We start from the raw sequence: 13527 nt of genomic DNA, 5'->3' as shown, positions 1-13527 counted from the left end.
TGCAGGGTGGTACGGGGCACGGGTGTTGGTGTGTGTCTGTGATGGTCCGTGTCGAGTGGTTCAGGGCTTTAGTTTTGTATTTGTTAGAAAAAAGCCCCTGTAGATGTTGAAATCAGCAGCAGGTCAACTCAGGACAAGTTTTGAACCTTACGTGTTGTGGGGTTGCCAAGGGTTTGTTCCAACTTAGTTTCAGGGGAACGAGAGGCAAAGACAGGGGCCATGTAACAAAGCTAAGCTTTACTATCTTTTTCATCGATTTAAACTGTGATAACGATGCTTGTGTTTGAACTGGGGGGGAGGGGTGACTCGAGGTCCTGCCGCAGACCGGTAACAAACATTTTCCCTTTGCCTTCACTGAGCCCGGCCGGGGGCCGCCCCTTTCCCTTCCCTCCCCTTCCCGCTCCCCGCCCCGCCCCGCCCCGCCCCGCCGCCTATCCCCCGGGACCGGCCGCGGGCCGCCCACACGGGACGCGGCCGCGGGCGGAAGCGGAGGCGCCGTGAGGCGAGGGCTGCGCTGGCGGGTGGGTGCCGCGCGGCAAGGCGGGGGGGGGGCGCGTGACGCGGCCGTTAGCGGCCGTTGCCCCGCGCCCGCAGCAGCCAATCAGCGGGCGGGGAGGGGAGGGGAGGGCGGTTGGGCCGTTGGGCGGGCGCTGAGGGAGGCTGCGGCGCTTGGCTCTCCGGCGAGACCTTGTGAGGTTTAGGGGAGAGTTTTGGCCGAAAAACCATGTCTGAATGTGAGGGAGAAGCAAAAGAAAGCCGCTTAGGTGTGGAAGATGAAGAGAAGCTACCAATCTCCTCACAAGTTAACGCTTTAGAGCGTTAATTGCTTTGCCTGCATTGTGTGGACTGCATATATCTTTCTTTTTTTTTTTTTTTAAATCTTGGCTAACCTCCTGAGTATTTCATTTCACTGAACTTAATTTCTCATCCTTCCCTGCATCCCTTTCCATTTTAGAGAGTTGTAAACCTTCTGCTTCTGACTTCAGGTTTATTTAGCTGTGTCTGTGTTAACTTCAGGCAATTAACTTCCTCGTTTTTGGCTTTAGGGTTTCTAATTTTCTAGTGCTATAACTTTCGCTGTCCTTTGAGAATACGAAGGCAGCAACTTGTATAGAGCTTAACTTGCAGAGACGCAACTAGGAATATCAATCCGTACAACCCGTTTTCGTGTCAGGCCACGTGAAGAGTGGACCTGTCTTTTTATGCTTTCTAGGTTAGAGTTAAGCACTCAGTCAACCCGCAGAAGCAATTTCCTGACAATTAAAATTGTTCACAGCGTGACATAGGCCATTAAGAAAGGCTTCAGGTTTAGCATATCTGAATGGGCTTATTTCCAACTTTCTTTTCCCCTCCCCTTAAGAAATGCCTTATGAACCTAGACTGCCTTTAAACCCTATGTATCCTCAGCCAGCACTGATCTCCTCTCCCTGTATGTGAGGTCCAAGTTATGTTAAAATGAATGTGTCTTGTTAGCCAAGCGTATTACAGCATTCTGTTGCCATCCATAAGTAAAATTAAGCAGAACGAATACCTCAAAAGCTGAACTGTCAAGGGTGCTTACGTGTTAAAGAAATTAACTTCCAATACGTTGCTTATGTCTGAGAACCCACATGCTATTGCCAATGAATATTAAGAAGTTCATTTCTGTGGTACAAGAACTTCATTTTGCTTGGATTCTTGTTGCCTGTTTGCTCCTCGCTTTCCAAGTTACTGTGATGTTCTCCGTCAACTTTGCAAACAACTTTCTTTGATTCTGTTCAAGAGGTTAAGGCTATGGGAATATCGAACAAAGCTTTGCTCGATTGCAGAAGAGAATGTGTCACATCAATACGTGTCATGTTGTTTGATCCTTACAGTTTTTCTTTCAGTGCCTTCTTTACGTGTGTGGTCAGATTCAGGGTAGAAATGTTGCTCTGAATACTTGGTTTCCTGCAGTATCTGCTTTTTATCCTTCATAAGGGATCATCGCTTCAGTTCATGGTTTCCTTAGCTGATTTCCAACTTGGAAGGCTAGGTGCCTCCGGAGAGTACAGAGCACAAACCAGGTCTGTTTTTGCACCAGACATCCTGCTGTCTCTCCCACCCACTGTTTTGCTGAACACAGCCTCTTCGCTGGAAAAGTGGTGTCTGGCGTTGGCATTAGTCCTGCTCTGAGCAGGAGGCTGGGCTTGGTGACCTTCAAAGCTTCCTTCCAACCAACCTTCCTCTGATCCTGCCTATATGTTTTCGTGACTCCCATGATAGTTAGTAACCGAACTGTCTGTTTCAAAAGAATTTATTTCTCAAAGGGACTTGCATCTGACTGCTGTTGTAACCCTATTTTTTCCTCTTCTGCTGTTTATATTTGTGTTTGTTGTTCTTAGGGAACTTCAGGGAAGCGAGAGGTTAGGTGACTGCCTGATTTCTGTCTTGAGTTTGTGAGTGTAGGTACAAGTACAAAGGTGCAGTCAGGAGGGTGTACTGGAGTGAAATATGGGAATAATAAATTTATTATGATATTATATATATTGTGGCATTCACCTTCTGGTACTAGCTCTGGTTCGCTTTTGCTCACTGATGGATTATCCAAAATATTTGTCTGTGTAACCATAAAGAGCATTATAGCAAAAATATACCTGATTTCATTGTAGTTTGAATGTCATCACTTTTTTTTGGAGCAATGTACTTTTCTTTTTTTTTCCTTCTAACTCGTGTCCTGTTTTATGTTTCTCATGTTGTAGAAGAATATGCTCCTTGGGCTTAAATCTGGTCAAATACTTTCATAATTCTTGCTGTAGGTAGAATTCAGTCTGAAGCTTGCATGACACTTTCAGTGACATGAACTGCTTGAGCAGAGAACGCTTGCCATGATAAGATGCATTTTTTATACGAACAGATTCTACCTTTTCTGTATCTTGTAGAGTATGTTTTTCTCGTGCTTCTGACAAAGAGGGTGAGTATTAGAAAGATAATTAAATACGGGCCAGAGTGAATGTATGAATGTAATGTTACTGAGTTTGCAGATATAATACCTTCATTCTCTCTCTTTCTCTCTGTCTCTTGTGCGCTTAATAGCTTTTTTTCCTTCAGGAGCAGAACGATTAAAGCAGTAGTAAATTACTGTCCTTAAATCAAGTCTGTAGCTATTTAGAATTCTCTGTTCTTTTTCACTCCAAAAGTTTAATTACGTTTTATGGACCATGTCAAAAATGGCTCTCTTTTCCCCAATTCCGAGCACCAGGTAATGCTAAAGAAGGACAGATTTTACCGAGGCAATATAACGTTCTATTGATTTACCATTACGGTGTTTTTCAAGAATGCCTTTTACATTAAGATTTTGGCCATTTTCATTTCTTTTCTGAGTTTGTCAGCTATTTGCTTTTAACATCTCAAGAAAAGCACACCAAATATCATTGTCACTCCTGATTTCTCTGTCTCACTCTCTCTGGAATTACCTGCACAACAGCTTTTTTCCTGCAGCGTTTTGTCTGTAATTGCTGGTGACCTTTACTAACAGCTGAAGTTACCCATGTATTACTGCCTTTCTGACAGCAGTTCTTGCCCACGTGGAATCGTATTTTCTCATCCCTTCCCTAAAGCATTGCCTTTCCCACTGTTTCCTGTGTGCTTCCAGTCTAACTAGAGGGGACATCATGCCGTGTGCACCACCCTTCAGCTGTGGGAGGCTTTCTGCATTAGCACAGTGTTGCAATTCTAAATATGTGTGTCATCAATTAATAGCAGAGTAATTGCAAGTCACTCTGTCATCTTTCCCTCCACTCATCTTGTTTGGTCTTACAAGAACCCCACGACTTTTTGTCATAGTATAAATAAAGCTGAAAGGGACCTCAAGAGTCTCTAGTCCAGCCTCCTGTTCGAAGCAGGGTCCCCAGTGTGGGCATGCCAGGCTCTTCAGGGCTTCATCCAATGTGTTGAAAACCTGCGGGGGTTGAGGCTGCACAACCTCCCTGGGCAGCTTGCTGCAATGCTTGTCAGTCGTCTTCATGAAATCCCTTTCCTTGAATCACGTCAGGGCCTGTCTTGTGCCAGTCTATGCCTGTTGTTCCTCAAACCCACTGTAACCTCCTCAAAGGTGTGGGAAGGCTGCTGCTAGGTCATCCTGGAGCCGCCTCTTTTCCAAGAGATGAACACGCCCAGTTTCCTGAGCCTCTTTACAAGGCAGTGCTCACCCCCCGCCTGTCTTGGTGGCTCTCCCCTGAACTCACAGCAGTTTATCAGTACCTTCCTTGTGCTGGGGGGCACAGAGCGGATGCAGTACTGCAGATGTGGTCTAGTCAGTGTCAAGTAAAGGGAGAAAATCACTTGTGCTTGCTGCCTTTCATGCTTCTGTAGTCCAGCAAGGTGTATTCATGAGTTAAAAGGCAGGGAAGATAAGATACCATCACTGGCACGCCAGAGGAAGCATGGATCCCAGCCAGCATCACCCGGGCTGACACGCTGCGCTTCCAGCCAAGCTCTGGCTCTCCAGTGACAGTCAGGAGTTTGGATTTACTGGTAGTAAGGAAGGAGACATCGATGTTCACTTCTCACCACCTTTAAAACTCTCACCGCATGTATTTTCCATGAGTCTCAAAAATGCCTGTTGGCATTATGGTACTTTCTGGTAACACTATCGAGGGCAGTTCGAATAGTGTTTTGGCATGATATAAAAGCCAACTCTTTTCTACCAAACATTTGCTTCTGAGCTAGCCTCAGTCTTCCATAATTCCTCTCTTGGATCTCTCTATACCCTGGGTATCTGGCTGTAGCTCCACTGTGGCCATCTGCATCACAGGGACTACTTCTCTAAATATCTAGTAAAATACATCACTTGTTACATTTTGCCTTCTGGTAGGCAGACCAGTTTGTACAGCACTTGAATTATATACGCAGGTTTTATTGTTTCTGCTGACAATTCTGGTAAGAATTGTGTGCTTGTATCTCACCAGCACTTCCTCCTTCAAAATGGATCGTGGCAGTGTGTAGAGAGTATGTTACTACTTCTGATTTGCAAGGTGGTTTCAATCTGATCAGGTTTTGCCTCCCCCACTTCAGGAGCTGAAATATTTTTGGTGTGGGCTTAATTTGATGTGCTGAGACTACTCCTGCTGAATCTGCAGCTTTCCTAATAGTGTTTTAAAAAAATAAAAATAAAAGTCAAGCATGTATATACATGTAAGTCTCTGCAGAATTGGAATATGAATCCAAATCCATAATAAAACTATCTTGACATTACCAACATTAATATTTATCCATATATGGATACCATATATGTTCTTTTATATTTTTTTTCCCATAAATAACATCGTTTGGTTTTACTGGGTCCTATGGGATTCAAAACAGTGCCTTTCTTAGGTTCTGCAGCCCACAGTTCTTGTATTACACAGTGCTGCTAGAAGGCTGGTATTTTCAAGCACGTAGGTTGAACAGCTCAGCCATTGCCATTCGGTTTTGGAAGAGCACTCACTTTGTGATTGCGTCCTTCATGATGTCTGCTGGTGACGACAGTTTAGGTTTATTTTAAACTGCTTTAAAGGATGGAACTCGTTTTTAGTTAATTTTTTCCTCATGTATATTTCTGGATGTTAACATATAGAATATGTAGAAGCATGAAGCAAAAGCTGGTTTTAATTGAACTTGGGGTTTCAGTGTACCAGAAACTCCAAAACTTGACAATGCAATATAGAAGCAAATTATTCAGGAGAGCTTCAGCATCAAACCATTCCTACGGGCACTATAAAGTGAGATTTATTTACCCAGCCTTAATTATCTACTACTTCAGGTGCAAGACTTGCATTTGAAATGTGAGTTTCATTTGTAGCTGATGGTGATGTAAAGAGACGTGAGCTGAATCCCTCAACTCTTAAAGCCTAAGTGACCAGCATAGATTCCTGACTTTAGAGTATTAAATGCAATGAATACTGCTCTCTGGTTCATAAGAACTTCTCAACACCATTCTTTCTAAGTTCTTTTAAACCGAACCCAAGGTTGTTTAATTGCATATGTGGATACTGAAATTTAGTGTTAAAATCAGGGTGTGATCATGATCGTGTCTTGTCCACAGTGAGATATTATTTTCTTTCACTCTCAGATTTCAAGATACAGCCCAAAAAATGTATTCTATCCACTCTGACTTCTGTAGTAGGAGTTTTGTTGTTGCTTGGATCTCAGAATTGTGTGAATTTCTCTAGAAATCAAAGGTAACAGGTTATATTATTTCCCATCAGGAGAAGTACAGCCCACATATATAGTAATTGGACTGAAAGCTAGCATGAAAGTAGAAATAAACCAATTTTGTTCAAAACATTGCTGAGAAAAATAATATTGGAAGTGAGATTATAAGTAGTAAGTGAGAAATAAGGGTCTTGTTTCGTTTCTGTGTTGGAAGAATGGTGGCTGTGGTGGCTTTGAATGACATTTAGATGTGCTGACAAGTGTTTCGTGTTAGTCGTGATATGAGACTAAGGCCATGCCAGAATTTCATTAGATAATAGCTTCATTAGAAGAAATTACGGGTTACTTTAATTTATAAGGAAATGGCAGATAGGCCAAAGTACATAAAGGGCCCTGGTTCAAGTTGTAATTCTCTTGTCCTTAATTCCTTTTTAATTCTTTAACTATTTTTGTCTTTTTAAATCTAATATAACTAACTGCATAACCTGCAATTCACTGTGGGTGCTGTAATAGGACATTTCAGATTCTGGTAGCACATAGCGTGCTTTGAGCTCGAAGGCAAGTGTTTAAGGCTGCTAATGGTTGGTCTAGCAGCTTTGTTGTGATTCCTAAACAAGAATTTATGAAGTCAATTGGTATCACAAGAACACAAGTTTGCAAATTCAAGTGGTTTGCAAGTCTAGAAGTGTGACTGGATGATGTTGACCAGTAAAGAACCTGATTCTGTCAACATCTTTACAGGTTTGCAGTGAAGTGATATTTATTTTACAGGATATTGGCTCCTTCATTAGGACCTCTATAATTTTAGCTTTTAAGACACGATGTAATTGCCCTCCTCTCTACTACCTCTTTTTTTGGTGATGACATTCTGCTGGCCTCCAGCTTTTGCTTCTTTTCCTGTGCTAAATGGGTTATGGAGCTATGCACTGGCAATAGTATGTTGAATGAGTGCCAGAATATGCTCTCTTGTTTAGATTTATCCAACCCAGCTCACCTGGAACAAGTTGTTGCGTAGTGAGGCAGCAGGTTCTTGGCAGTGTTACCATCTGGAAGAAACAGGAATCTCGTGGTGGTCGTGAAAAGCTCATGGAAAAGGAAAAGGGATGTAAGGAGACTTGAGAAAGGTCTAAATAGTGTAAGCATCCATAGTAATAACTTGCAGATGAAATTATTGTGGTGCTGGGTGTTTGTCACAGAGATTGGATCTATGTTGGGAATAGGATTTGAGTTCAGATTGGAATCAGTACTGGAACGATTGGGTGGGAAAACTGAAGGCAACTGACAGATTTAAGCAATAGCACTTGGGCACGACACATCATTGGATGAGATGATTATCAGAGGAAACAAAAGAAATGACTTACCATGGTTGTCAGCTGAGATGTGATGAGCTGAGTTGGTCTTGGACTCCCAGATAGCAGTAGGAGAAGGTTATAGGTATAAGGTTTCTTTATTCCCCTGACTGCATGCCTGAGCAGGTCATAGTGCCAGCACAAGGGGGAGAACACGGATATGAGTCTCCTTTTTTTAGTGTCAGCACAATCTTGGCCTTGAGTTATTCTTCAAACAACAAACTTATTTGGGGCAAAAGAAAGACTCTAAAGAGGATGTGACAACCCTACAGAGAGTTAGCAAAGTGAAGTGAAAAGAGATTTCCACCCAGAGATTACTAGGTGGAAAACAGAATCTTGCAGTTAATGTCTGCATTTATATACGTTCAAGAGTGTATATCAATTTCTATTGATTTTCTTTGAGGCAGTATTTACTGGAGCCAACAAAATTGAGATTTTCTGTAGAATGAGCAAGTAAGGATCTGAGCTCAGTGTTGCATAATATTTCTGCCGAAAGGGGATGGAGTGTGGCAACATGTACTTTGAAAGCAGAGCTTTAAAAATACATCACCTTGCACTGTGCTGTTGTCTACAGCACTGCTCTGTGTTGTGCTGCACGTGAGGTGTGGAGATAATGTTCAGTAAATATTATGTTTGGATGTGGGAATAGGAGAATAAGTAAATTAAATTTAGATGGCATTGCACAGAGCTAAGTCTGCACTGTATTAGGAAAATGTATAAATACCTGAGAAGCTATACGAATGAGAGAAATGTTTTGACACAATTTATGGAGTGGAGCCCCAGGCTTAATTTTGCCTTAGCTGAAAATTACGTAGGGAATAAATCCCAGCAGGACATTTATCATACACATACACGTTTCACACATCAAACCACCAACCTGCTCCAAGGCTGCAGTGCTTGCTGTGATGTAGTTCAAATCCACCAGCTAGGAAAACTTTCAGAATATGAATCCAGCCACTGGCCAAATCTTTCTGAAGCTCATTTCAGACATGAAAAATAACATAAAGTTATAAGCTTATGAACTTCGGCCAGTTGGGAAGAGTGTCTTTGGGGAAGGTGATATGAAGGACTCAAAAAGAAAGGAATCTTTTGACTTCTGTGAACTCTGTGAGTAACGAGACTTGTTCTCTTAATCATTGTCTTTAACAGGAGTGCAATTCAAGAGAGACTGAGCATAAAAGAAGGGCAGTTAAGGAACAGTTAAGAGATTAAAATATACTTTAAGTTAATGATTTATTTCTTTTGATTAAACTCTCCTAGGGCACTGGACTATATTCTGTGTTTGTAGTTCCAGACATAATAAAGTTCTTAGTAATGTGATTATTTAAAGTTAGGTAAAGCTTCAGAAAACCTGCTTAACAGAAACAAAACATCTTGGAGAAGAAAAATAGGTGCAGGAAAAAGACAGAAAAGGTTTTTGGTGTTTTCCCATCTTTCTAGTATGGGGCTTCATCATGAGATATGCTTGCTGGCTGTTTTTTCCTCTCCCTTTTGTTCTTGTTTACATATACCTTTACTTATCGTGTTGAAATATCAAGAAATTTAGGTCAAAATATATCTGAATCCATCTGCTTATCTAGTCTGTTATTTTACTGCTAGGAGACACTGTATCTTTTAAGTAAGTATGCTTAATGACAATTTACTACATTAATGGGTGGCACCAAGTATCTTTAATGTTGTACCTGATTAATTTCTACACAAGTTCTTTTTCCAATTTCTCTGTATCAAAATAATGACTTAATCTCTTTAATTTGTCCAACTGTAGTCTATATTGTCTTACATGTAACTTTGGTTTCAGCATTTTTGTATGTGAAAACCCAATTAGGATCCATCATTTAGCTGCCTTTATCAAAAGCTATATTATCATCACAGTCACAATGAATATAAGAAGTATTTATTCAACAGTTCATCATCATTCAGCTTTGAATATTGGTAGCTATCACAGAATAACAAAAGGTATTATCGTTATATTTTTGATGTAAGAACTTTAAATTCACGTTTTTTTTGTCTGTCATATGATTTAGAGCATAAAGTTTGTGACTGGCCTTTAAATGTTGTGTTCATCAGTTATGTTTTAATTTTAAATTTGTCTTTTTGTGGCTGACCTTCAATGTTGATGCAACCTAATTGTAAACAGGGTTCTTCAGAGTGGTGCAGCAGACACATGACCTGGTAGATCTGATATCAGAAGAGAGGAGCAGATGATATTGCCTTCAGGATAATTTGCCTTTCATGACTCTGCCAGATCAGGTGATTTGGTCTCGCATTGAACAGGTCAAACAAAAAATAATCTCTTGGGCTAATTTTCAAGGCTGTATATGGGGAGGATTGTTTCTTTGACATTCCTTCCACCCTGCTCTACATCTCTCCGTTAGCCCACCGAGAACACCAGCCCAACCACGTTTTATCACCTGGCTTTTTGTTCTAGGTAGTAGTGATGCTTTAGGAGTGTGTTTAGGAAAAAGTGATGGGAAATATTTTCAGTGACAGTGGAGCAGACAGTCTTAAGACTATTTCTGATACGAGATCGAATCATTAAACTTCTCAGTAATCTTGTAGCTTTGTGATCTGTAAAAACTCAGCAGCGTGTTAATAACAGCATGCACAATTACTATTTGCTTCAGTATATCTTCTTGGATCCCAGCTTCTGATTATTTCTGTGTTGTGGGCAGAGCTGCTGCTGATGTAATGTGTGTAGCACAATATAATTGCTTACTTAATTTTCTTTCTAAGAAATGTGTTAGCGTTTTTTTTTTTTTTGTTTTGTTTTGTTTGGTGAAGACCTGTGGCCTGAGTCTGTACTACAACCGTATGCATGTGTAACAAGTTACCTGTGAATCTCCAGTAATTTCAGTCAGGTCACGTGTGCAGAAAACAGTCCATGGAAATAAATGCATGTGCAAAATGTTCTTGGGCGTCTAGAAGACTAACATCAGCGGTTGCCCCATTGACAGCTTGGAGAAAGCCTGCAGGAGGGTATAGATTTTCAGTTAATTTCTTCAGTTAATCAGTATCGGTGATTTACCTCACCACTTACTTGCTAACAATAGAGCAAATAAAACATTTTGCCTATGAGCCAAATATTGTTTATATTTTTAAAATCTCTAATAGCAATTATTTCAGAACTTCTTGCGATTAAAATCTCCTATCTGTGAGCTGAGAACAGTAGTGTTTGAGAAGAAAAGTACATAAAATTAAGAGGTTTGAGTTTAGATGCAAATTTATAACAGCTTTTATGCTCAGTATGCAAAATGGGATGGTTGTCATGCAGGCTCTGAAGGATGAAAGTCTGTGTTGCTTTTTACTAGAGGAGCAGAAGCCTCCAGCAGGGAATGGCAGTAGTGAACTTTGCAGCTGTTCCAGCTGTGGTGGTGGAGTCCTGGGTCCTTTACTTTGCCTTCTGTCAGTGCTTTATCAGGCCAGAGGTGGGTAACTGTGCCAGAGGTACACATGATCCAACCAAGAGCAGCTTCAGGATTAAGAACAGTCTTTCAGTGCACCATCTCCTAGAAAGCAGAAAAATTAGATTTGTGCACTGTGCTTGGAGAGCTCTAACCCATGTCTCCTTGGAACATTTGATCTTGCTGTAACTTGGCCTTTTGAAGCTGCATCAAAGCACAGAAGGCAGGATCTGTGGGGTCAAAAAGCATTCGATGTAGAACTTCAGGATTATATCTGCGAGTATATTTGGTAGGAGATATGTGGAATGGGTGGGAAGCCAATGTTTTGTTCTCTCTTTTCAAAGCTATTGCTATTTGGAAAAAAACTCCAAGTAATTGCATAGTGTACTGTCTCTAAACAGGTTAAGAGCAGGATGTAGAAATCTCTTCTTGAGGTGACAGTAGATGGGATCTAATGACTGGACCACAGAATTAGGCTCTGTCTGTTCTTCCGTGTTCTCCATAAACCTAGCATTCCTTTCCATGTGTAGCATATGAATTAACCTGCTGTTTATCTTTGCTCTTTTAAAGGAGAGCTAAGAGATTGCCTAATCCACTTCCTTGGCAAAAGGCAAGTTTAGCAGTAATACTGTTGTTTCTGACAGAGATTTGGCTAACCTGCTGGATAGTTGATAGCCCTCCTAGATGGTCTAGGCTCTTCCTAGGCACTGCTTACCAGGAGGTAGTTTAGTTCTAGTGTCTCTATTTGGAATTTAAGCTCACTGGCTCTTCTGTAAAAGTGGATGTAAAACAAAGCTTTCTGCCTTTTCTCTTACGGCATGCTTTGATACAATTAAAGGCATGACCTATTTGCTCTAAAATAAATGATCACAGTACAGTGTTCCCTGCGGCCGCCACCTCATGATTTCTTGGCCTATGATTGTCCTCTCTCTTCTTTCTGTCCAATTGATCCCATTCTTAAAAACTGTGGTGCCCAAAGCTGCACGTACTACTCTGTGACCGGGTCAGAGTTGGAGTTTCTATTCATGTACCTTCCTAATGATACGCTTGTTTGTATATAAACATTAGGGTATTTTTTTCCAAGAGTACCACGTTGTTGACTCATGCTGAGTTCATGATCATTATAACTGCCAAATCTCTTAATACGGAGCTGCTGTTAAGCTAATATTTCCCCAGATTTTGTTTACGCAGTTGAGTATTCCTGGCTAATCTTAGAACTCAGCACTGACCTTACTTGAATTGCTGCTGCAGAGGCTTGCGAGGCACAAGATTAGCTTTGTGCATTGTGGCATCACTTGCATTTTTCATGTCAGTCAGTATTTTCATTACTAGTATTTCCCTGCTACTTGAATGAGTGTAACAAATTTTGTGCTTATTTCTAACCTACGTGCCAACAGTTCTTGTTAAATGATGTTTTTTTCTGGCTTGCTTATGAGAATATCTTGAGTAACAGCGCCAAAAGTTCTACAAAGGTCAAGATAAAAAACTACCATAGAAGAAGACAGATTGGTTTTCAGCATCCACGCATCTTACCACCTGTGGAAGAAGGAAACTACCTTGTGTATATTCTAAATATTCATTTTTATTACTGGAAGGTCTACATCCCTTCTTTCTTCCACAGAAATTCATGTTGGAAATAGTGGGTGGCTCCATCCACATGCTGTCTTCTAGGTCTGTCTTGGCAGCCTTTTTCCTATCAGCTTGCATGGTCACCAAATGCTTGTATGTTTGGAAGAAAAGAGCTCCCAAAGACCTGATTGTTGAATTATTTTGCTCTTTTCAAAAGGGGTAAGGAGTTGTAAAACAATTGGCACTGGTTTGTTTCACAGAAAGCTTTCTCTCTCTTTCTCTCTCTCTTTTTTTTCCCTTTCTGAAATGCTGAAGAAGCTGGAGAAGAAGCAGAGTTATTATATTAAATAAGTCATGCGTGTAAAACTTGTCTAACTCCATTATTCCACCAGACCTAGGTAGTCTCTTTTAAAAATTATTTGTTTATGTTAACATCTGTTAATTGGGAGAAAAGCTCTTTTTTATTAATGATTCAGCATTCCTCTTCTCAGGGTTCAGCTTTTTTTCTGCTTTCCATGAATTTTTTTCCATCAGCATTTTGATTTGGAGATACTGTTCTCTTTTGATCCTGGTTTACTTAGGCTTGAATTGCTTGATTGCAGCATTCAAGGTTGTGTTGCTTTCTTTTCTTCTTTGATGACTCAGCTGTCAAGTACTTGTCAGTTGAAAAGTAGCAAATGCCTCACTGGAGCACAAGGATCTCCTCCAAACTTTGTCTGCAGATCCTAGATAGGTGTTCACCTGAAAATTATTCCTCTGTCAGTGTTAATCTTTCTGTACCAGCTTTAAAATCCACAGTGGCAGGACTAACACCTGAATACCCACACCCATAGAAGTTCCTGTAAACTCAGTGAGAAAAAATATGGACAGACAATGCGAGTTCTGGAACGTTTGTTGTAGAAAACTTATAATTAGCGGAAGGAAAGTGCCAGTTTTAATGTGTTTTTCAAAGTGAATTTGAAATATCTTGACCACATCTTGTGCAGTATTTCAATTTTCTGATAAAGAATTTTCTTCTGAAATAGAATCAAAATGTTCCGAAGGCTCTGAAGTAT

General features: G+C 40.7%; 1 protein-coding gene across 2 annotated transcripts in view; it reads left to right on the top strand.

The window, feature by feature from the left end:
• The first annotated feature begins 449 nt into the window (after positions 1–449).
• The window catches only part of GGACT (gamma-glutamylamine cyclotransferase), a 27843-nt gene continuing 14765 nt past the window's right edge, over positions 450–13527 (top strand). Inside the window, exon 1 of one of the 2 annotated variants that reach the window (XM_084505560.1) lies at positions 450–521. The gene's annotated coding sequence lies outside the window, so the exon portion shown is untranslated. The remainder of the gene's footprint in view (positions 522–13527) is intronic. The other variant, XM_084505559.1, reaches the window with a different exon arrangement.

Source organism: Aythya ferina (genome assembly GCF_964211825.1).
Source record: "Aythya ferina genome assembly, chromosome: 1".
Classification (NCBI taxonomy): Eukaryota; Metazoa; Chordata; class Aves; order Anseriformes; family Anatidae; genus Aythya; species Aythya ferina.
Note: the sequence above shows the minus strand (reverse complement) of the source record. Positions and strands in the feature narration are given on the sequence as shown.